This window comes from Eptesicus fuscus, chromosome 19 (genome assembly GCF_027574615.1).
Source record: "Eptesicus fuscus isolate TK198812 chromosome 19, DD_ASM_mEF_20220401, whole genome shotgun sequence".
NCBI classification, from domain to species: domain Eukaryota; kingdom Metazoa; phylum Chordata; class Mammalia; order Chiroptera; family Vespertilionidae; genus Eptesicus; species Eptesicus fuscus.
In genome coordinates, this window is record NC_072491.1 from 43821427 (window position 1) to 43848109 (window position 26683).

Sequence of the window (26683 nt, forward strand, 5' to 3'; positions counted from 1 at the left end):
AGGTATGCCCTCTTGATCAGAATCGAACCTGGACCCTTCTGTCCACAGGCCAATGCTCTATCCACTGAGGCAAACTGGCTAAGGCTAAACAAGAATCTTTTTATTTGGTGACCAAAATAGATTTCTACAATGTTAGTTCTTAATTAAATGGCCTACAGAAAGGATATGTACTGTCACCAAGTTGTCAGGGTTTGGTTAAAAGAGATGGTATTTCATTAAATACCCATGATTAATCTCGCCATCATGTTGTACCTAATGTTGAAGCTCTTACACTAATCACCCCCTTTAAGCTGACATGCCTACAGACTGCGTTGGAAGTGTATGCAAGGAAAAAGACATTCGCTTTTCCTGATAAGCTTTGCGGCTCTTCACAAATTGCCTCTGCCCCTCCTTCCTTCCCAACAGGCAATATTACTTGAAATGTTACTCTGTGATTTCCTGGCACAAAACTGTCCAGGACACAAACTTTGCCCTAGTTCTCTCCTCCCTTTGTGCCGGGTCCTGTATCTCCTGAGAAGATAGGAGAGTAACCACAATGACACTTGGCTATAAACAAGGAGCATGTGCACTGCGCTCAGCTGCACCAGATTCTCAGCAATGCTTTGTGCCTTGAGTTTTGGCAAGTGACTTACAGAGTTGGAGCCTCAGTTTCCACAGCTACTAAATCACAGACTGTGTAAAGTTATTGAGAGGACTCAGTGAGACACTTTACACATTTGGGACATAGGAAATGGTCATTAAATGGAAGTTCTTATGACAAATGGTCTTATGCTGCTCTTGTATTCTTTTATTCTGTTACTAGTGGCCCAGTTCACAAAATTTGTGTATGGGGGGGGGGGGGTGTCCCTCAGCCCAGCCTGCACCCTCTGCAATCTGGGACCCCTCAGGGGATGTCCTAAACCGGCAGTAGGACATCCCTCTCACAATCCAGGACCGTTGGCTCCTAACCACTCACCTGCCTGCCTGCCTGATTGCCTCTAATCACTCTGCCTGCTGGCCTGCTTGCCCCCAACTGCCCCCCGCCAGCCTGCTTGTCCCCAACTGCCCTCCCCTCCTGGCCTGATCACCCCTAACCGCCTCTGCCTCGGCCCCACCACCATGGCTTTGTCTGGAAGGTCTCCTGGTCTAATTAGCATATTACCCTTTTATTAGTATATATGGTTCCCTGCTAACTCATAGAAGTTTGTGGTCATAAACATTTTTGCTAGTCCTCAGAATTTTTATGAACTTGCCACATACCAAAAGCACTCTCTTATTCCATTTTAATTCATGAGTGGGAAAGGGTAAAAAGTGATTCCCAAATAATGCAATAAAATCCAATTGCTTCTTTCTGGAGAAAAGTATCCAAACTGTTAGATAATGTAATACAAACTTCTTTAGTTTATGGTTTGCTTAGTGTATTCCAAGGAACATGCCTCAGGCTGTGAGTACATTGTTTTGTTCAACTCTAAAAGGTAGGCACCATTGTCCTATGTATGAAGGAGATAATGGAGAATCAGAGAAATTATGTGGTAATTGCCCCAAGTCACTCAATTTCTGAGCAGTGTATCCAAAATTCAGACTTAAGTTCTTAACAATCCATATCCCTTGCATAAAAGATTAAAATCATCAAAACGGTAGGCTCCAGAGGTCTCCATTTGGGGACAGTGGAGTATTTGTAGACATCCTTTTGCACTCGGATGTCGAGTGTGACTCGACACAATTAGCATCGGTAGCAGCTCGTATGTCGAATTGTATGGAATGTATCAATAATTTGAAATATAAAAATATCCAAATAAATAAGTTTATATGAAAAGAAACTCCAGTTTTTTATTCTACTGCCGCGCTTTGTAAAATCTGGGGTATTTAAAAAGTTAAATCCCGAGTAGAATAAAGGAATCGAGAAAAAAGCAAGCAAGTGCAAAGGGTTATAGACTACCATCTCCCAAACTGTTGTCTGATTTACAAGGTATGCAGGGTTATTTATAGCTGGGTAATCAATACAATTTTCAACGTCTGCCAATACTAATATACAGAGTGTCCTCCAGAAATATTTATACAATTTGAATAATTATTAATTCTGAATAATTATAAATCTAATAGGAAAAAACATCAGAATTAATAACTATCCAAAATGTATATACACTTTGGGACACCCTATATTTATTTTAATAGCACAACAAGTTAATGATTTCATAATACTTCTTAGAACTAGGCTAAGTAAGAATGTATATAACTTCAAAAATAAATGATAATATACTTGATCAAGAAACATTATGAAGTTTTGAAGGTAGTACAGAAATTTCTAATATTAAGAATTACTTCTCTAATCCACTCTACTGTACAGTGCTGAAAAGTTTAGTGACAAATTTGCTTTTAAATTATTGTTTCTCTTTTCTAATTTTGTAGTGAAAGAAATACTATTCAAAATCACAAAGACAATATTCATCCCATTTTTTTTCACAAAAACTTCATCTCCTGTTTTCACATGCTTCATGTTATAATGCTATTCCTTCAAGAAAACTTCTCTCAGCCATGGGATCCCCTAAATATTGATCAAATAAAAGTTCAACTTGTTTATCCAGTGTTTCACTTATCTGAACAAAATTAATAATTCATCATCTCTCTTCTCATAGATCTCAGAAAACATTACCCTTTTATCACTTCCTGCACTCTGTTAGAGTTATGCATTCCCAGGTTTCTCCAGAAAACCATGTACTCATCATTAAAAACCTTTTCAAAGCCAAAATTACATTTCTAACATTTCAATCTTTAGTCCTAGGACAGTGCCTGACACATGGCAAGTTTCCTATCAGAAAGAGGGAGTAGGAGATTCCAGCTCAGTTTCAGGGTCCCCGACACTCAGGCTTGTCTCCTGGATGGGGTGAAACTGATCTTTAGTGCAAAAATCATAAACAAAAGAAGGAAGATACAAGAGAGAAATTCCTGAGTGACTTAATAATGTCCAGGCCAAGCAGATTTGCCTGTAGGGGAGAGTTTGGAAGATGGGGAAATATGAAGCAATGAAAGGGGAGAGATCAACCAAAGGACTTGTGTGCAAGCATATGAGCCTAACCAGCGGTTAAGGACAACAGGAGGGTGGGGGAATGTGTGGGGAGGGGTGTGGGATGGGAATGGGGGGATGAGGACAAATATGTGACACCTTAATCAATAAAGAAATTTAAAAAAAAATGGGGAAGGCAGACCAGAAAAAGAGGCTCTGAGGAGGAGATAGCAAAAGAGACCTAAGCTTGGAATATGGCCCCAAATGTGTTCTGTTGGAAATCGGCCTCTTGACATTGTATCACTGATGGAGTTGTTAAGAGCTCCACCAATCTGACATTATAGATGTTTCCTGTAGTGAATTTGTCTGGCATACTCAATTTCACTAATGTGTACACAATAGAGGAGGCAATCTTGCTTAATGATTTATGACCTGGACAGAGGGTTGTGAACACCGGTACACACTCTTCATCATATGCTAAAGATCATGTGTTTTACCTCCATGATAAGATGTGGGAAAGATACAACCAAACATATATTATTTCCAGACAGACTTCTTATGGGTCGACTCCTGATGGAGAGGATGAACAAGGAATTAGTCAAGTGGGATCACATCGTGGGCTGTCTAAACCAGGAATTGAGAGCTGCAGTCCTAGTACTTAGTAAAAGTCAGTCTCTGGTTGATTTGGCCTCAGCATTGTGTAAATAAAATAATCATGGAATGTTCTTAATGTTCCAAAGCTTTTGTTTTCACTTATTCAACTTCCATAACCCATTGCAGCCAAGATAATAGTAACAGGAAAACAAGGTGGCACTGTACATGAGAATCCTTCTAATTTGTTTTTTTAATACCAGTAAGAAAAATGATGTTCCAATAGTGGTATTATTGTGTGTGTGTTAGAGTGGACAAGGCTTTGTTGTACAGAACCAACTCTGTGAACTGAGCTCATAGGTAGTCTTTTCCTTCCTAGGATCTTTTTTTTTTTTTAAATATATTTTATTGATTTTTTACAGAGAGGAAGAGAGAGGGATAGAGAGCTAGAAACATCGATGAGAGAGAAACATCGATCAGCCGCCTCCTGCACACCCCCTACTGGGGATGTGCCCGCAACTAAGGTACATGCCCTTGACCGGAATCGAACCTGGGGCCCTTGAGTCCGCAGGCTGACGCTCTATCCACTGAGCTAAACCGGTTTGGCCTTCCTAGGATCTTGATGTTAGTATTAATGCATGCTATCTTTTGCTAAGTCTGACTTACAGGACATGCCAATGAAACAACCTAGGAAACCAGCAGAGAATCCAACGCTGACTTAGCCTTAAAGCTCAGGGTAAAGTTGAACATGGATATTTAAGCCGAGTCTGAAGCTTGATGGTGGTGGAACACAGTTAGCTCAAATTATAAAGAACACACTTGACATATTTGTGCATTTTTCTAAATCACGCCATTTAGATACAAGAACTTGCTTATAATGCTATGCTCCTTGGAGAAAATCTCTGGCCACTTTTAGGATTTTTCTACTTACACGTCAATCTCTTTGGCTCTCTTAACCTTTAAACATTGGCTACACAGACTTATTCTGTACCCATAATGGACATTTTCCAAAGCCCTTAATCCCTTGCATTTATCTGCATAACATCTTCCAGTTCTCAACATGCTTTCAAGAAATTCACTGTTTCATGTTGTCCTCACAATAATCTGCCTTATAAGCAGAGGATTTGTGGTAATCCCCATTCTGTTAGTGAGAAAACTGAGGTTCCATGAGGTCAATTAGCTGGCTATTGTCAAAGGCAGGTTTTGAACCAAAACAATTTTACTTCATGTCCATTGCTCATACCCTTTGTCTTCTATGCACAGTAAGTTAATAATGCAATATAGAATGGCAAATTAAGTTGACCTGGCGTTAGTGATGATCCATAGAACAAAATCAATTTATTTGGGACCCTCTCTGGTTCAAGAAGTGTGCAAACTTCCTCATATCTGACAAGGTTCCATGGGTTTTTATCAGGATAATATTTTACTTATAGATAGTGCTGGTGTTCTAAGTTACAACATGATATGATGGGCGACATAAACTCAGGTAACATGACAGACTTCGACTCACAATTTCTCACTGATAGCTCTGTTTGAAACCTTAGCTAGTGCAAGAGTCTCACTTCACTGCTATGTACTTGGCATAGTGAGAATTGCAGGTTCAATATTGTCCCTCAAGGGTTCATGTCAACTCGGAACCTTATTTGGAACTAACGTATTTATGAATGCAATTAGTTAAACATCTGCAAATGAAATCATATTGGACTTATGGTTGTATTTCATAGTTTAGGTTCCTATCTAGAGCTATGAGTAGATCTTTCTTAGATCTTAAGTATAAGAAGCTAATGGGGTTAGTATAAGTAAATTCCACAAAAGTGTAACCCTTCTATTGATTGCAGCCTCCATGAGTTTCTCACATTCATGCTAATCCACACTCCACCAATTTGTCAATTTGCCAAAATTTAAGTATTCTTATCAGTTATGACTCCAATGGCTTCTGCTCCTGATATGAAGAGCTTAGTGGTGACTCCACAATTTATATGTCTCTCTAGATTTGCATGCAGTGATGATTTAATGTGAACATTTGTGCAATTTATATCTGTAGTATCTACTCTGTACATGCTTTTACAGCACAAGTATCAGTTCTTCTTTTGTTGCTTTTTTTTACTAAAAGAAGGAATATTTTTATATTGTAAATCACAGTCCTTTTTCTGTCCCAAGTCTCTTGTCTGTGGGCAGCCAATACAGAATGGCAATTAATGCATTAAGTAGTATAGAGCAGCTTTTTTAGAGAAAGAATTTGTTTTCATATATTTTATGTGTACATACCTAAAGAGTTATGCAACAACTATACCTTTATAAATCCAATGAGTGGATGTTATAAATAAACAAAGAAATAGTTAATAACAAGAATTTGCAGGTAAAGGAATTACATAAACTATACAAACAGGCAGGAAATTCCAGCTCTAAGATTTCTTGGGGGCAACAGTATATCATCACTTACTTTTAGTTTGACATCATTTTCAACTTAATATCTTGTAAAAAATATTTTTTATTTATTTCAGAGAGGAAGGGAGAGAGAATCATTGATCAGCTGCTTCCTGCATGCCCCCTACCAGGGATTGAGCCCAAACCCTGGCATGTACCTTGACTGGGAATTGAAACTTGACCTCCTGGTTCATAGGTAGATGCTTAACCACTGAACAACACCAGCCTGGCTCTACTTAATGTCTTATACCTGAACTTCCATGGCACTTAGAATAGTGCAATACTGAATTCATTGATGCTGATCATGCTACCACTAAGGAAAAGAAAGTTGGAGTAGATATACAAAATAGCTCTCAAAGAAAATTATCAGGGACAAAGTAAGTGCTTTAACATAAAAATAAAGGGCTCAATCCCCCTAGAAGACAATTCTAAATGTATGTACACCTAGTAATTGAGTGTCAAAACATGATTCAAAAAATGAAAGGAGAGACAAATCCACTTTATATAGTAGGGTGAAAGGTCAACACCCTCTTTCGGTAATAATGGATCAAGTAAGGAGACTATCAGTAAGTATACAGTTGAACTAATGGTGCTATTGATTTGATCTAATTGAGCCTTATAAAATATTCTATCTGACAATAGCAGAATACATATTCTAAGAATAAGAAAGCTCACATGGTATAATCACCAAGATAGACCACATCTTGGATTTAAAACATATCTGAAAAAAATTTTAAAGTATTCAAGGCTTATAAAGTATGTTCTCCAACCACAATGTAATTAAAACTACAAATCAGTAAAGCAAAGATAGCTGGAAAACCTATAAATATTTAGAAATCTAACACACTTCTAAGGAACATATAGATTATAGGAAAAGTTTCAAGAAAAGTTAGAAATTATTTTGAATGAAAATAAAACATTAAAATTTGTGGAATGCTGCAAAGGCAGTGATTAGTAGGAAATGCATCACATTAAATGCATGTTATAAAATATAAAATATAATAATATAACATCAAAACTTAAGCTTCCATTTTAGGAAATTAGAAAAAAAAGAGTAAAGTAAATATAAGGCAAATGGAAGTAAATAAGTAAATAACTAGAGCGGAGAAACAATAAGAGAAACAACAGAAGCTGTTTCTTTATAAAGAGTACCAGAAATGAAAAAGGGTCATAACTATTGATCCTATGGACATCAAAAATATAATAAAATGTTAAGATATTATGTTCAATGGATTATAATTTTAATCATAGACTTTAAATGTCTACTTCAGGTGTTCATTCTAAGTAATTCAGGCATTGACAGGGGTTGTGGAATGTTTCAGCATTAGTCAATTCAAAATAGGTGATGAAGAATCTCCTAGAGGGGGGAAAAACACATCCTAAAATAAACTAGAATCATGATTTAAGTCAACAATTAAGTTACAATTGTAAGAAAGAAAGAAAAATAGTGTCCTGAGTACAGTATAGATCCTGGTAAATACATCTGTCCTTAACACAAGTATTTATTCTAGGGATTAAAAGAGGGAGAGAGGGAGAGGAAAACAATGGAAGAAGAAAGTAGGGAGAAGGAAGACTGGTGAGAAGAGATAGGGAAGGGAAAAGGAGAAATACATGAGTAAAAACATTATAGATCTACTTTGTCATTGGTGAATAAACAACATGCTCTAAGAATGTGCAGAGGGGAACATAAAGCCAAGGGAATAATTATCTCTAAGACAACCATGTGGTTTTGATACCACAGAGCTAAGAATGTCTGTGGGGAGAAAGGAAATTGTAACTCGCTCTCACAATATGGATGTTGATATGGATTATTGTATCACTTCAACTGAAATGCTTTTTTTTTTTTTTTACCTCCCACTCTCTTCTCAACCACTGAAACCACCCTTGTCATTGTTGCCAACAACAGCCTCCATCTTGCCAAATCCAATATTTTAGTCTGAGAATTCATCTTACTCCATTGTGAAGAAGCAATTGACAAAACTGATCATATCTTCTTGTTCAAAACACTTCTTTGCATGACTTTCAGGACATTATATTTACTTGCATGTTATGTATTCTACCTCCAGCTATGCTTTTCCCAACTTTGTTTGGTAATTTTCATATTTTTCCCTACTTCTCCCCTGAGCTTTGGCCTAATCTAGCCAACTAGGTATTCAACATATTTCTACTTGGGTGCTTAATAAGAATTTCAAATTTAGCATGTCTGAAACAAAATTATTTCCTCTCCCCATCATTGACTTAGTCACTAAAGGCCAAAACCCTACATTTTGTTATTCCCCTTGTGTTCCATATAAGTTGCAAAACCTCACAGCTTTGCTTCCAAAATGAATCCAAAATGCAACCAGTTCTTATCACTTCAACTGGTCCCTTCTTTTTTAAAAATATATTTTTATTTATTTCAGAGAGGAAGGGAGAGGGAGAGAGATATAGATATGTCAATGACGAGAGAGAATCATTGATCGGCTGCTTCCTTCACGCCCCACTCTGGGGATCGAGCCCACAATACAGCATGTGCCCTGACCAGGAATAAAACCATGACACCGGCCTGGCTCAACTGGTCTCTTCTTGTCCAAGCTACATTATCTCTCCCTTGGGAAGGCAGTAGTCTTCTTACTGATCTCTCTGCCTCCGTTCTTGGTGACCAACTATGTATTTCCCAAAGAGCAGTAAGATAATCTTTAGAACATAGTAAAATACTATCTCTTGTCTCTCTTCAAAAAATTTTATGGTGTTTCTAGTTCTGCATGTAAGGAACTTGGTGAATATAAATCATTACTTCTTACCAGAAAATAAACTCATGAGAAGAAATGACCATTGGGAACCAATGTCAGAGTATGGAAACCTGAAGTATAATTAACAAAGAGCTTATGGCTCAGTATGGACAACTCTGCATGTTATAATTTACAGGGGGACAAGACATAAGGGGATGAACAAGAGCAAAAAATAGAAAACAATTATGGATATGGTAATACAAACCCAATTATACCAATAATCACTTTCAATATCAACTGTCTAAATGGATTAAAATCAATAACCAAATACATGTTCTGTTATATATATAATTAGATATATATAGTCTATGAAAAACTTACTTCAAACATAAAGTCACTATAGATTAAAAGTAATGCGTGAAGGAAAATTTACATGTTAGCACTAATCAAAGGAAAGCAGAAGCAGCTACAGTAATTTCATACAGTACATATTCAAAGCAAGGAAAATTATAAGTAACAATAAGGTCATTAAATAATGATAAAGGGATAAATTCTCCAAAAAGACAACAATTTGTAATGTGTCAAACACTATGAGGTGAAAATCAAATGCAAAGAGAAATAGATAAATCCACTATCTAAGTTGGAGACCCTTCTATCAGAAATAGATCCAAGTAGGCAGAACATCAGCAAGAACATAGTTGAGCTAAAAGACATCATCAATGAGCATGGCAAGTGTGGTTCAGTGGCTGAGCTTTGACCCATAACCAGGAGGTCATGGTTTGATTCCTGGTCAGGTCAAGTGCCCAGGTTGCAGGTTCGATCCCCAGTAGGGGGTGTGCAGGAGGCAGCCAATCAATGATTCTATCTCATCATTGATGTTTCTGTCTCTCTCCCTCTCCCTTCCTTTCTCTGAAATCAATAAAAACATATTTTAAAAAATCATCAATGAAATAGATATAATTGACTTCAATAAACTATTTTTTGCAACAACAGCAGAATACACATTCTTCTCAAGATCATATGGCACATTAACCAAGAAAGATTGCATTCTGAGCCATAAAACATACTTTAACAAATTTCAAAAAATTGAAATTATAAAATATCTGCTCTCAGAACACAATGGAATATATCAATCACAGAAAGATAACTGGCAAATTCCAAACTATGTGAAGAATAAACAACATACTTCTAAATAACACCCAATTCAAAGAAAAAAAACCTCAAGGTAAATTTAAAATTTTTTTAACTAAATGAATATGAAATGATAATTTCAAAATGTGTAGGATGCAGCAAAAGAAGTCCTTAGAGGAAAATTTATATCATCGAGTATATATATTAGAAAAGAGGAAATAGCTAAAACCAATAATTTAAGTTTCTACTTTAGGAAACTAGATAAAGAAGAGCCAATTAAATTCAAAGTCAAAAGAGAAAAATAAATAATAAAATTAGAGCATAAATCAATGAAATTAAATATAATAAATCAAAAAGAAGAAGTCAATGAAATGAAAAGCTGTCTCTTAGAAAAGATCAAGAAAATCAGTAAGACTCTAGACAGGGCTACTAAAACTGGGGGAGGGGCGACAAAAAAGTGTTAGTATCATTTATGAAGGAGGGGACAACACTCATCACTACAGATCCCAAGAACATTAACAAAACAATAAAGAAATACTATGAACAATTCTATGCCCACAAATTTCATAATCTAGGTGAAATGTACAAATTTCTTGAAAGATACAATCTTCAAAAAATTCACACAAGAAGAAATAGAAAATCTGAATAGGCATATATCTGAAGAGGCATTAAATAAATTCAATGTACTATTCATGAATTTTCAAAATAGGAATATCAGTCCCTGATGGGTTCACTGGTGAATTCTACAAATGTTTATGGAAAAAATATACCAGTTTTCTAAAGTCTCTTTCAGAGTTAGAATCAAAGGGGACACTTCCTATCTCATTCTATTACACCAGCATTATTATTTACCAAAACCAGATAAACACAACACAGAAAATTATAGATTAATATCTCTCATGAACATGGATGCAAAAATCCTCAACAAAATATTAGCAAATGTAATACAGCTATGTATAAAAATAATTATATACTATAGCTATATTGGATTTATTCCATGTATGTAACCTGGTTAAACATTAGAAAATCAATTAATGTAATCCATCATATCAGATGTAGAAAAAACATTTGACAAAATCCAACAACTGTTCATGATAAAAACTCTCAGTAAACTAGGAATAGAGGAGTATGTAACTTATTAAAGAACATCTACAAAACAACCAATATCTAACAACATAGTTAATGGTGAGAAATTTAAAGTTTCTCACTAAGATCAGGAATAAGGCAAGAACAATGTCCCCTCTCACCACTCCTTTCAAAATTGAATTGGAAATACTAGCTAATGCAATAAAACAAGGAAAGTAAATAAAATTAATACAGATTGGGAACAAAGAAATCAACTTTTTTTAAGAGGACACAATTGTCTGTAGAAAATTCAAAATAACTGTCTTAAAAAATCCCGAACTAATAAATCGCTATAGCAAGTTTGCAAACTAAAAGTTAATATTCAAAATTTAATCATTTTCAATACACCAGAAATGAAGAATTAAAATTTGAAATAAACCCACAATACCATTTATATGAGTACCTAAAAAATGAAATGCTTAGGTATAAATCTAACAAAATATGTACAAAAGCAATATGAAGTGAATCCTAAACTCTGACAAAGGAAATCAGGGAACTGAATAAATGGAAAGATATTCCATGTTCATTGTTAGGAAATCTCAACATTGTCAAGATGTCAGTTTTTTCCCAACTTGATCTACAGATTCAATGTAACCCCAATCAAAAATACCATTGAACTATGTTGTGTATGTTAACAAACTAATTCTAAAAGTGTTTTTTGCTTGTTTGTTTCTTATGGAGAGGGAAAAGACACAGAATAGTCAACACAATAAATAATGAAGGATAAGAACAATGTTGGAGGACTGACACCACCCAATTTCAAGACTTATTATAAAGCTATAATAATCAATACAGTATGGTGTGGTATTGGAAAAGGATAAACAAACCAAATAGAGACCCCAGAAATAGACCCACATAAATATACTGAATTGATCTCTAACAAAGTAGCAAAGGCAATACAATGGAGCAGATTGGCTTTTCAACAAATCGTGCCAGAACAACTGGATATCCACATGCAAAACAAACCAAAAAACAAACAACAACAACAACAAAAAACGAGTCTGGACACAGACCTTATACCCTTCACAAACATTAACTCAAATGAATCACAGACCTAAATTTAAAATGAAGAATTATAAAAAAAATACTATAAAATAACAGGAGAAAACCTAGATGACCTTGGGTATGATGATAAATTTTTAGATTCAATACCAAAGGCACAATCTATGCAAAAAAGAACTAATAAGCTAAACTTCATTAAAGTTAAAAACGTTTGTTCTGCAAAAGACAATGTCAAGAGAATTAAAAAAAAAAAAAAACATAGACTGGGAGAAAATACCTGCAAAATATACATTTGATGAAGGACTATTATCCAAAATATACCAAGAATCTTAAAATTAAACAAGTATATGTACAACCTGTCTTGACCTTCCTCTGGTCACCCTATTTTAAGGGGCCAGGAATCCTGATGCACTCACCTCTACTCAACTATGTATCAGAATTGACCCACATGTATCAATCAGATGTATTGTTGTATGTATGTATGTATGTATGTATGGTACAAACTATATGTCAGATATGGATTCTCTGTTCTTTCAGGCCTATTTCCGGATCTGGCCTCCAGACTCTGAGGGTAAGCACAGGAGTGGGAAGTTATCCATTACTTTCTATGATGTACAAACATTAAACTGAATGTACATTAGTAAAATTCACAAAAGCAAACAAGTCAATATGTACAAATAAGTAATATACTGTGGAACATTTTTCCACACCTTATTAAAATATTTCCCCATATCGTCATTATATATTACAATCTTATTTTGAGAAATTTTGCTCTCAGGTAAAAGTTCTTATGCCAGCTAACAGTAAACATCAGAATTCAGGAACTAATGTTCACCTTTTATTATTTTGGAATCTGGGTAAAATTATAGTCCATGAGATTTTCCAATTCCTAAAAGTATAATCTTGCATTTTTTTTCTTAAGCAAAATTAACTAACAATTGATAAAGTGCTCACAATGAAAATAATACTAAATAAATCCACAAATTGTTATGTTGTCATTTCTTTATGGCTATTAAGATTTGCATACACAGAACCAATGTTTTGGTAACAGAACCAAGTATTTCATATGCAAGCCATTATTCACAGTATGTTTTCCTGTTAATTTGCATAGCATTATTCTTTGTAAAAATAATGTTTTGCCCTCAGGAGGAATATTATAAATGAATGCACAGCAATATATTTTTGTTACGGAGCCATGGTACCCTGATTTAATTTTTTAAAAATTTCTTTGACAGTCAAGTGCTGATCTAAGGTGAGATGTGTGTGTGTGGGGGGGGGGGGGGCGCGAGAGAGAAATATAAATTATGGAGAAAATGAATATTTTAATTTTAAAATCTGAGCATCAATTTATTAATAGATATAAAAAACTAGCTGTATTTTTCAAAAATGATTGAAATAATAACATACAGTATAAAATGAATGGTAAAAATAATTACTTTCTAAAAAAATAATTCCACCTTTGTGATTGTATATTGTTAATAATCTAATGAGAAGAACTATAGAACTCCAATTATTTTAATTTTGATCTTAATAACAAAAAGATGTCATTTTCAGTAATTATAAACAACTATATTTTATTTTTCTCAGTCACCACATATATGCATATTGTTTTTCATACATAAATATTCACATTGAAGTATGTACACATGTTTCAGTACTGCACAACTCTTCTCTATTCATAATCATTTTTCTGTCCTACTTCTTATCATGTTTATTATCTGTTCCTATAGTCTCTGGTAAATTGCCTGTGTTCAGTAATGACGGAATAATTAAATATGGATTTGTTGAAAGAACATGTACCAGACCCAAGTGTCAAAATCTGACCAAACTGGTTCAACTTTCAAAATATTTTAAATATGTCTGATTGTGCATATATACAGAAATCAGGCAAAATGATTTTTCATAAAAAAATGTAAATGTCTCACAATCTTGGTATATTTCAACAAGTAAGGAGCAAGTATTATTCTGTTTTGCTTTATATTAAAAAGACACAGGTACATTGGCTTGTTGTAAAGGTAAGTTGTGCCCGAATGCATTTTTGTAAATTTTGCAAGAACAATTTAACTTGTTTATATGAAAGGATACATTTCTAGAATGTGCCCTTCCCTACATTTGCATATATTCACCAAATGCCTGATTCACCACCTTCCCGATATATTTGCAGTCTCTGCACTTTCTTTGGGTTCAGCTCTTAACCCAGTCCTACTGCTTCATGTGTTCTTTGAAGTCAATGAGACTGCATGTGGGAGAGATTCATGGTGTATGGACAAAGAGGAGAACGGCAAATGTGGTTCTAAAACATCATACAAAACATACTTATTCACAAATTTAAACTAATCTTAAAGGTGATATAAATATATTTCAAAACCTCAAACATGACTTGATTCTTTATTTGGCTCAGGATTATTATTTATAGTACCTTTAAAATATGACACTGCAAATGCCAGCAGCAACTTCAGTGAAATCTTGGGTCCTTATCTATGAGACTGTACAAGCAGCGAAGACTATAGGTCCACCGTGCATACCTCTACTGCTACACCTCCAAATGCCTAAGCATTTCCTCTATATCCCTCAATTCTTCCTCTCCGTCATATTTTCTCTCCATAGTTTTCCTCTAATGTGATAGTCTGTTACTGCTCCTGTCCTGAGCACTCCATTCTAGGCCATCTTAATAGTTACCCTCCTCTGTCTTCTTTTTATAGAAAAACCCCTTAAAAACACTCGTACCCCTACTTCAGAATCCTTTTCTCCCACTTTCTTGAACCCACTCCAATCAGACTGCCATCCCTACCAATCCACTAGTCATTAGCAAGACCTCCAATGATATCACACTACTCAGTCCTCCATCAATTAACAGTATTTGACCTAGTAGATCATCCCCTCTTCCTTGAAGCATTTTCTTACTTGGCTTCTTTGAATTTTTAACCTCTCTGACCATCTGCACGCTCTTTCCCTATGCTAATTTTTTTTTTTTTTATCCCCCTTATCTCTACATGTTGTGCACGGCTCAGTCCTTAGTTCTCTTCTTTATTTCTACTCACATTACATTCTGGTAAATCTCACAGTCTTACAGCTTTAAACACTATTTGACACAGATGATCCCCAAATTTTATTTCCTGCCCCAATCTTTCTCATGAACTCCAGATTTGTACAGCCGACTTCCCAGGGGACATCTCAACTGAACAGCTCAAAAGCAAACTCCTGGTCTTCCTCTTAACTATCTCTTAACAACCTTGTTTTTCTCTTATTTATCCTATCTCGTAACATCACTCTTGCAAATTTTCCAGTCCAATATTTTTTGAGAGAGAGATAAAAAGGAGAAGGAGGGAGAGAGAAACATCTATGTGAGAGAAACATCGATTGGTTGCCTCCCATACGCACCCCCAGTTGAGACACAATGACCAGAGCCCCAAATCTTAAGAATCATGATGAACTCATTTTCTCCAACTCCCCATTCCATCCATGAACAATAGCTAGGCTCTACCTTCACAATATATCTATAAACAAATGACTGCAAACCATCTCCATGGCTACCATTCTGCTCCATACCACCATCATCTCTTGCTTGGATTTTGATCATTGCTTACTTATTGCTTACTTACTGTTCAGGATTCCATGACTGCCAACGTTGAGGTTGTGCCTATTCTAAATTCATCTGTCAGAACAATCCTGTTGAAACAAACAAAAACACACACATCATTCCTGTCTTTCAGAGACATCCAATGTGTAATGTTCTTACAGGGGCCTCCCAGGCTCACTTCATCTGATCATCAAGTTCCTCTGAGAGCTGATATCCCAGCAGTCTGGCCTCCTGGCTTGTTGAATGGGACTGTGAAGCATCTGCCTCAGGTTTTTTGGAATTTCTATCCCCTCTGCCTAGAATATTTTCCCCCAAGATATAAACATGGTTCACTTCCTCACTTCTTTAATTATTTATTTATTAGTAGCCCTGCGCATGAATCCATGCGCCAGTAGCTCTCTGTGGGGCCTGGCTGCTCTGTGCCTGCTGCCCAGAGGCTCTCTGCAGCCCAGAGGCCCATCCACGGCCAGGCGTGGAATGCTTGCCTCATTGCTGCGGCGATGAAGCAAGCATTCCACCAGGCCACTCACGCTGCCTGCTTCAGCAGCCACCCCACTCCCCCAGGACTGGGGGACTCTGGTGGGGCTGAGAGGACTGGGCACCACCATCTTGTAGCTATGGGTGCCGCCATCTTTGTGATGGAGTGACATTAATTTGCATATTACCCTTTTATTAGATACGATATATCACCTTGTCAGCAAAGCTTTTCTGGTCACCATCCTATATAATAAAAGGCTAATATTCAAATCAACCTAACAGCAGAATGACCGGTAGCTATGATGTGCACTGACCACCAGAGGGAAGATGCTCAACACAGCAGCTGCCCCCTGGTAGTCAGTGTGCTCCCACAGGGGGAGCACTGCTCAGCCAGAAGCTGGGCTCATGGCTGGCTAACGCAGTGGTGGGAGCCTTTCCCGCCTCTGCAGCAGCGCAAAGGATGCCTGACTGCCTAAGCTGTCAGTCAGACACCCCTTCCTCCTGGACTGTGAGAGCGCACAGGCTGGGCTGAGAGACCTCCCCCCTGCTCCTGCAAAGTGCACAAATTTTGTGCACAGGGCCTCTAGTCTTTCAGTATCAGCCCACCATTAGACAGCATTGTCCTCCCCTCCCTATGTTGTCTTTCCTTAGCACTTACTTAGCAGCATTTGCATTACACATATATGTGATGCAATGTGTAATGTATAATTAATATGTAATAGAGTATATGTACATATTATACTTATCATTTATTTATATTTTTATATATAGTGTCTCAATATGAGATCTAAGTTATGTGAGAGCAGAGAGAGATTTCTGTCGGTCTTATCACAACTGTGTTCTTATTACATAGAACAGTGCCTGATATATGACACTTCCTCAATACATATCCGTTGAATGAATCAATGGACTTCCAAATAGATCAAATTCCTGAGTAAATAACTGTATTTTGTAAGCACTTGATTGAAAACTGCTCAGCAATAAAAAGGCTGTTTTCAGCCATTTTATCCTTTCTTTTTGACAACGTTTTGCTTGTGCTAGAAATAATATTTTTCTTAGCCCCATCCAAAAAATACTTGGAAGTTCAGGAAAATATCTATTATATACTGATGTTAGTAAAGCAGTAGCTAGTCTGTTTATTTTAAAAATGGGTCAATTAGAAAAGAAAAACATAAAAATAATACATATACACATTAAAGAGTGTGTTTTAATTGAAAGTATGCATATATGCATTGATTTGTCAATCTTCTGATATAAGGCCAGTCTTTTACTATAATTCCTCTTGTTCTAATTTCTGAGCTGTCAATTCTTGTCTAAACTACCAGTGATGTGTTACCTGAGTATTACTACCAGCTTCTTTAAAGCACAACCAGAATTTAGAAACATACTGGTATAAACGAGGACTACTACAGACTGACCTGTCTTAGATTGCAACCTATGAGATTCATATTCTAAACTTGTTTGCATCAGAAATAAACCACATTGTAAACTGGAGTATTTGCACTATTTATTTGCTTTATATCACCTTGTGTAAAATCTGTGCTTAGTTAATCCCTTGAAATAAGAAATTGTAAATCCATGGGATTCAGACTCTCATGGTCACAAAATCCAAGGAAGAAAACCTGAAGGGGAAGCTGAGTGTTCAAGGAAACAGAGCAGAAGCTGAGAAGACAATTGACCTTCCCCCCATGTGGACACTGTATTTCCAGTGTTAAGTATTTGAAAGTGCACTTATTTTTATAAACAAGGGTAGTAATTCCTAATTTGGAATAATTAATAAAAACAAATCCATCACCAGAACTTAAATAACTGGAAATTAAATGCTGAGGCTTCAGATTTCGTGCAATCTCCTTAACACCAGACTGCATCTGTAAAAAGTCACTATACAATTAGGAGGGATGATGGTATTCCCATATAGGCATACAAATCAATGTATATGTAAACATTTGCCATATCATCTCCATGGTAGAAATAAATAATTAAATACTGATAACTTTTGAGATCATTGTCTTATGATTCTATAAACCACTGATACCGGATGTACACAAGAAAATCCAGGAAACGAGAAGAATTCCTTTGGAAATTTGAGTCTAAAGAATATTACTGTATGGAAATATAAGCTTGAAGGTTCTTCCTTGTATCTCAGTGTTTCTCAAAGTGTGTTTCAAGTAGCATCTACTGTATATATATAAAAGCCTAAGTGACCATCTGATCGTTTGACCGTTCAACCGTTTGACTGGTAGCTATGACGCGCACTGACCACCTGAGGGCAGACAATGCACAGGAATGGAAACATGGAACAGACTAATGAATCTCAGAGGGAAGTGGGAGGGGAAAGGGCAGGAAGGGATTAACCAAAGATCTTATATGCATACTAGAGGCCTGGTGCATGGATTCATGCACTGGTGGAGTCCTTCGGCCTGGCCTGTGGGAATCAGGCCAAAACCAGCAGTCCAACATCCCCCGAGGGGTCCTAGATTGTGAGAGGGCACAGGCCAGGCCAAGGGATTCCACCAGTGCTCAAATCCGTGCACTGGGACTCTAGTCCATTATAATCACATATGTAGTCTTTAAAAGCACAAATTCTCTGGTTTCATTCAGTTCCATTGAATCAGAATCTTCAGGGAATAGAACTACAAATCTCTTTTTAACAAGCTACCCAAATGATTTTTATGCAAAGGAAATTGAAACATTTTGACCCAATCAGGCACTCCAAATACTTAACACACTTTTATAACACATAATTTATTTTTATAAAGAAAGAAACATAGAAAGAGGTAGTTTTCCCTATTAATGCAACTTGGAATACAGAATATCTTCTAAATATTATTTTTAATCTCATTTCATTATATGAAAAACTAGAAAACATCTTCACTGAACATGGGAGAGACAGGACTTAATAGAGGCTTACATGGGAGGATGGCAAGGGGAAAGTAACCAGTAGAAATAATTAAAGCATTAAAAAAATAAAATTCAGCCCACCTGCTGTGATTCAGTGGTTGAATGTGGACCCATGAACCAGAAGGTAATGGTTCTATTCCCAGTCAGGACACATGCCTGGGTTTCGGGCTCAATCCCAGTAGGGGTGTGTAGGAAGCAGCCAATCTATGATTCTCTCTCATTGATATTTCTCTCTCTCCCTCTCTCTAAAATCACTAAAAACATTTAAAAAAAATAAAATTTTATGGAATAGAAAGGTTTTAAATAAATAGGCTAATCCTATCTAATAAAGAGGAAATATGCTAATTGACCCTCACACCATTACAAAGATGGTGGCACCGATAGCCAATAAGGAGGAAATATGCTAATTGACTTTCCCACCCTCAAAGATGGCAGTGCCCAGAGCCACAAGATGGCAGCGCCCAGTCCCCTAGGCCCCACTGGGGTGGCAGGCGTGTGGCACAGCCTTGCCGTGCACCTGCCTCCGGAATCCCCCAAATCTCTCAGCCCCCCAGCTACCCAGGGCCAGCCCGAGGCACAGGCAAGTCTTGGATGGCGGCTGCCCAGCCACCCAGGACTGCCCGAGGCTCAGGTAACCAGGGCCGGCTGAGGCTTGCGCTGCTAGCAGTGGCAGCAGCAGAGGTGTGATGGGAGCATCACCTTCCCTTGATCGCCAGGTTGCCTCCAGCCCCTGAGGGCTCCCGGACTGTGAGAGGGAGCAGGCCAGGCTGAGGGACCCCCCCTCCTTCCAGTGCATGAATTTTCATGCACCGGGCCTCTAGTCTATAAATAATTGAATTGACTTTAATGAATGAAGCAATAGAGATATGCATTTATACTGTTACAGAAAACATAAAAATTAGAAAAACAAAGAAAAACAAATAGCAAGTTAGCCTTTTTAATTTGTATCTTAGTTTTTGGCTAATACTTTTTTCTAAAATGTATTTGAGGGAAAACAATCATTTTAATTACAAAATAATAAAGAAGAGATTGTCATGAAAATGAGAACAAAGACTCATCATGGGCTATGAGGACACTTGGGGAAGAGATTTCAAAGTTCTGGGAATGGAATAAAAATAGTCAATGAAAAGAATGTAGCAACTAAAATGTGAGATTTAATTTATATACACATGAGGATTAAATGGGAAGTAAAAGAATAGTTAAAAGACTTGTATCCATATAAAAACATGGAAATTTTACTTTGCATTGTTTATTTTCTAACTATGCCATTCAGTATTATGTTCCTAAATTATTGCCTTGAACTCTTTTAATATTAAAGAATAAAAACATGCATTAGAGATTTTTACATCTCTGTATCAAACTCCCAACGTATTTGTTCAAGAAATATTTTTTTAAAACATCGAAGTGATGAAAATGAATTCCATATGGTATGCTTACATATGTTAAAAGCAAACTTTATTTTTCTAATCTAAAGACACATCTGTACTTTATAACACATTCTGGGTGTGTGTGATAGTCTGTTTTTTTTTATACAAAATGGTTAGACCACCATTAGGTTCTTTTTTCCTTCAATAGCAGGAGTGTATTTCCAACTATTTTGTTTTAATTAGCCTAAAATTGATAGCTTGATTTTTGTTCTTTTCATGTTTATGCCTAATTTTTTCCCAATAATACTTGAAGACCAGCATGAATCAATAGCTGCAGCATAAAAGGAGGCTAGAGAAAATTAGCTGTCATCCACAACCTGTGTTCTTGTAGGTAAACAGGCCTAAGTGTTGATCATGGATGTAGACATGCCATTTCTAGTAAAAACTAGACATTTTACATATATTTTCCATGTTGATGAAGAAATCAGAATTAATGTTTTTTTAACATTACACTAAGGTGACCAGATCGTCCCGCTTTTGGCAGGACAGTCCCGATTTTTAACAATTTGTCCCACGTCCCACGGCATTTTAAAAAAGTCCCTATTTCAGAAACATTATATAGTTTGTTGTGCTTATAAAATATGTATGTTTTAATTTTTCATTAATTGCTGTTTATATAAGAGGGAGATTACATTATAACACTGTTATTGAGAAAATCTCTACACATTTTTTTCCATTTTAATATCAGGGACCTCCTTACAATTATAGTGAGTATAAAGATTACCATTAGAGTTGAGTGTGTTACAAAAGTATGATCTGTGCTCAACCAAACAGAATAGCATGGATGGGCACAAGATGACCTCAAGCTGATCCTGTCTTTTGCTGGTGTGGTTGCTGTGCTTTTGGTTTTGACTCCCATAGTATCTGGAAGGCAGTTGATTATGTTGTTCAATATTTGATTCTTTAGAAAATATATTGTTCAAATTTTAATTTGTCTTTCTTTGTGTATGTTTAAACAACTAGTTGTGCTTCTTCTAGGTGTTAAAGCTTTAATCTATTGACCCAAAAGTTGTAAAGAACAAAACCAAATGGAGTATGGAGATTGCATGTGTGTGTACATGTGCATGTGTAATATGAAGTTCATTGCTGCCAATCAATATCTCTCTCTCTCTCTCTCTCTCTCTCTCTCTCACACACACACACACACACACACACACACACACACACACACACACACTTACATCGCCCATATTATGCTAGGAGACCGGAGGCCAATATGGCCAGATATCGTAAGTGGTAAGTCTATCCACTTTATGTAGCACGCCTCAATCATCTTATTACCTTCTACCTTAAGGTTGTGGCACTTACTTTAGGTATGATGAAAAAATGCATCTATATTTAGCTAATTTTTGCAACAGGAGAGGAAGGTAACATTTTACATGGAAAAAAAAAAAGTGCTATTTCCATGATACATTCATTCCTAGGCTATGAGTCATGGCACTGCATTTAATTGTTTTATTGAGTTTCATGACAGAATACTACAACATTTTCTTTTCCTGCTTATCACTTAAGCAGATTGCTAGATTACATCCCACTGATTAAAAATGGCTATTTCTTATACAACTTGCTTCTTATAATGTCAGTTGATATTTTAAAGCAATAGGTAATCCATCTCCCTTTCATAGTTTAGATAATGTTTGAATATTTTGTATGACTTTTTTCTAGGCAAAAATGTCCTTTCTTCACCATACCTTCTGCTTCCAAGCTTTAATACAGTACCCACTGGCTTTAAGAGAATAATGTGAATTGTACAGCAGCACTTTCTTCGCCAATCCACTAAGGAAGCCACTGCCTGGTATCTCCACTTTTCTCTTCTGCTTCTTTCATTTTCTTTTCTAGGTTTTTAAGTTGGTTTAATTGTACTCATAACCATGGCCAGGAAAGAGCAATAATGCTATCCAGAATTAAATACATCAAGTATCAGTATTCCTTATACTTGTAATTTAAGAAATATATGTTTTTAACAATTACACATTTTATGGTATGCAAGACAAAATAATGAAAACTGAAAACTCATATTTCATGAAAATATAAGTGTACTTTTGAATATCTAACTTCATGAGAGATACATTTCAAATCAATATTAAATATGATGCTCTCTTTTTATATAAAAACAAATTTTAAGGATGTTGATGACCATAGTTATATATGACTTCATGCAGTTAACCCCTAGACACAACCAACAAACTCTAGGCTCTAGGCACTGCATTTTCAGAGAATAACCTACATAAGTTTAAAAAAATATATGATGAGTTTATCCTGGTTGGTATAGCGCAGTGGTTGAGCACCAACCTATGAACCAGGAGTTCATGGTTCAATTCCCAGTAGGGGGTGTGCAGGAGGCAGCCGATCTATGATTCTATCTCATCACTGATGTTTCTATCTCTCTCTCCATTCCTCTCTGAAATCAATAAAAATATATATTTTTTAAAATTATTATTTTAAATGTTTTAAATCGTAATTCTTTTTAAAACCACTACAGTAAAAATTAATATGTTTGAGAAGATAACGGAGTTAAGAAAAATCTGAAAACACATACCAAGTATGTATATTTATATGTGTGAATGCAGCATGTTAAAAAAAGTAAAAACAAAACAAAACTGTGCATAGGAATAAATAATAATATGATATTATCTGATAATAAAAAAGCATGTAATACTCTTGTAAGTCTATGAAAAAACAAGGACTCACAGAAGAAATCTGAAGAGTAAGATACAAAGACACTGATTATAAAACATATATAATCAGGGAACCTTCTGGGAATAAAAAAATAGTCTAAGAATGTATTGAGCTGATTCAGACTTTTGCCACAGTGACTTGTTAATTTGGGAGACTGCATATGGAATAGATGAGTTTTTATTAGGTCATGTAGGAAAGTACCAAGGATGAGCCACACAGTGGCCATTCATGTGATCTTTAAGGATAAAATATGAACAATTCCCAATTTCATGATTATCCTCGAACAAACTACATGGCTCAGGGAATGCTGAGTGATCCAGGAGAATTTCCTTGGACTGGAGAAATGTCCACAATCACTAAAATTTTATAGAATATATTATTTTCTTTTGATGAAATCACGGATTTCTTGATGTATTTAAAAGAATCACATTAAAGTAAAGTGAATATTGTTGTCATTGCTATAGTTACATATGACTGATTATATTATTATGAGTATATAGTATATGCTAAGTGTTGGTATTTATTACTTTAATTTTTACAATAACCCTATAATTAACTGGTGTAATGAATTAGTGCTGATGAGAAAGGTGGGGGAGCATTATGAAGAGTGGGGAAAATAAGGTGTGCTAAGACAGAGAATAAGAGACAACATGATATATTCAGAAAATTCTAAGAAACTCAGAATTGCTGGATCATAAAATAACAGGAGAATAGGTGGAGAAGAGGGTGACAGGAGCAAAGAAGCTTTAGTCCAAGGGTTAAGTCAAGAACATTGTAGCCATGCCAAAGACATTAATCATTATCCTACACTTAATATAAATCCACTGAATAATACTGAGCAAGACAGAGCATGCTCATATTGTCCTTTTATGATGTTGTCTAATAATGTTTGAGAAAAATAGAATGATGTGATTAGAAGTAGACAGAACAATTAAAATATTATTAAAATAGTCAAGATGACCACATTCCAAATTAAATTAGTGTTGATGGAGACAAATGGAAGAGAAACACAAAACCATACTAACAAACAAAATGTACAGGATTTGGCACATGATTAAATGTGACAAAACAGGAAAGGGATGAGGTCTAGGTTGGCTTCCGGATGTGAAATTATTTGTGAAAACCAAAACCTGGAAAATGCTATTTGAGGTAAATCTGAAACTTTGAGAAAGACTTCTGAGTTTAAATCATGTACCACCCCCCCACCAATAGTAAAAACAAAACGAACAGTAAAAAACATTTGATGAACAGCAGGTGGAAGTATAATCCATAGAATAAAAGCCTAATACGCAAATTGACCCAACGGCAGAACGACCAGTCGCTATGATGTGCACTGACCACCAGGGGTCAGGCGCTCAATGCAGGAGCTGCCCCCTGGTGGTCAGTGCACTCCCTCAGGGGGAGCACCACTCAGACAGAAGCAGGGCTCACAGCTGGCGAATGCAGTGGCGGTGGCAGGAGCCTCTCCCACCTCCGCTACAGGTGGGCAGTAAGGAGCAAGGGGGTCCTGGACTGCGAGAGCCCCAGGCTGCGAGAGGGATGTCTGACTGCTGGCTTAGGGGGATCGGGCTAAGTCGGCAGGTAGACATCCCCCAAGAGGTCCCTCAAGAGGGTGCAGGTCGGGCTGAGGGACACCGTTCCCTCCCCCCCAGTGCACGAATCTCGTGCACCGGACCTCTAGTATTGAATAATCCTGAAATTTAAGGATTTTTATCAGGATCAGGGTGTGTTTCCTTCTATCCTGCCTCCATGGTTGGTACTCTAGCAAGAATAGTAACTCGGTGTTAACAGGCTAGAGAATATTATTTGTAAGTTATTCTAGTTCGGTAGTATCAAAAAGGATTATATCTCAGATGATAATAAACATCACAGCTTCCAACACGCGGTCACTTTACTTTACTCCCTTGGGTCATAGGTTTGTTTTAGTAATTTCTCAATGGAGAGTGGACAGTTGGAAAGGGAACTGAAGAGATTCCCACCTGGGATGGGAAGTTTATTTTTTGTGACACTCGACACAGAACCAGACTATAGAATTGAGCCATTTTCTGGGAGCTGGCAGCTCCTACGAACCTTTTACCTCTTCCAAGGAGGATAGAGATAAACAGAGTGCTCATTTCAGGAGTCCTACTGGCTCACAATACAGTAGTACCATTACCATGATGATTACAGGAGAATGTGAATGTGCTTATTAATGACCAAAATTGAGTGTGTACTTACAGAGATTTGGAGTGTTTTGTATATGTGGCAAATAAGAGGGCTGCTAGAATTGATATTATAACAGCCTGTATCTGATTGGAAGTATACTACTGCCACAGTCCCTTAAATTTTATTCCTACCCTAGAAGATCAGCCTTTAGCTGAACAATAACCCAGGTTGTTCAACATTTAAATTAAGACACATAAGATAGTAGGGGAGGCTGGGGGAAGATCAATGGGGAAAAAAGGAGATATATGTACTACTATGTGTAATACTTTAAACAATAAAATAAAATTTAAAAAAAGACATTAGATAGAATACAATATTTAAAAAAAATCTATTGGTGTTTTCTCTTTAAAACCAGGAATATCTAAAGTTAAAATGTATAAATTTGGGAAGATATTCCATATCAATTAGGTTATTTTGGCCTGGGTTACAAATAATGAGCAGATGTATAGAGAAGAATGCAAGTCAGTTAATAGAATTGAAAAAAGTCTGAAGTTGAAAGACTTGAATTATGTATATACTACCCTTAAATATGTATGCATTTAGAAATGCTTTGCTCAAACTTAGGTCTGAATTGAATTAGAACTCTACTATAGCTTTTGGAATATGAGTATCAGTGATGGTACTATATATTTTAGTGAAAAGTTGGAAGGATTCAACAAATCTGGGAATGATTAGGCTTCCTTCAGGAGCACATATTTCAAGTTTTTGAGGACTAAGAAGAAACAAGCCTTTTAAGGCAGGAACTGTGTTTTACTCATATTTAAATCTCCAAATCTAAACAGAAGGTCTGGCTGAATCAAAATGAAAGAAAAAAAAAGAATAATATATATATATATATATATGTATATATATTTCAAATTATAGAAGAAGAGCACACATTAAGTTCCTACTGTGTTCCATTACACTATACATTTTCTTATAATACTTTATCACATATTATTCATAGAATGTATCCATCATTGTGCTGGGTGCTATAGTTATGGTATATATGGGTGTATTTACAAGCAAAAATGAAGACAAGATAAGATCATAAATACATTGAACAAATGAAATGCACAATATTGGAATAGTGAGGAGATGAAATGGTTGAAAAGCAATGATGAAAGTAAATTATATATATAGGGGAAAGCTGACCCCACAGTTAATATTTCCCTGTCCATTGAATAGAATTGTCATTAGTGAACAATTACAGGGAACTATATTTATCAGAGAAATGATTAATTTAATCCAATATGAACAGAAGTGAATGCATATTTGTTCTGGGACAAGACGTCCAGATGTAAAATTGTCTTATTGATGCTCCTTCCCATCTGTCTGGTTGGAATGAAGATGGTCACTAAGGTCACATTGTAAGTCCCAAGGTGAAGATCTTAGACCTTCTATCAGCATGGAGACCTGATTGAATCTGTGGATAAGGACTAACCTACATGCATGGGCATTTATT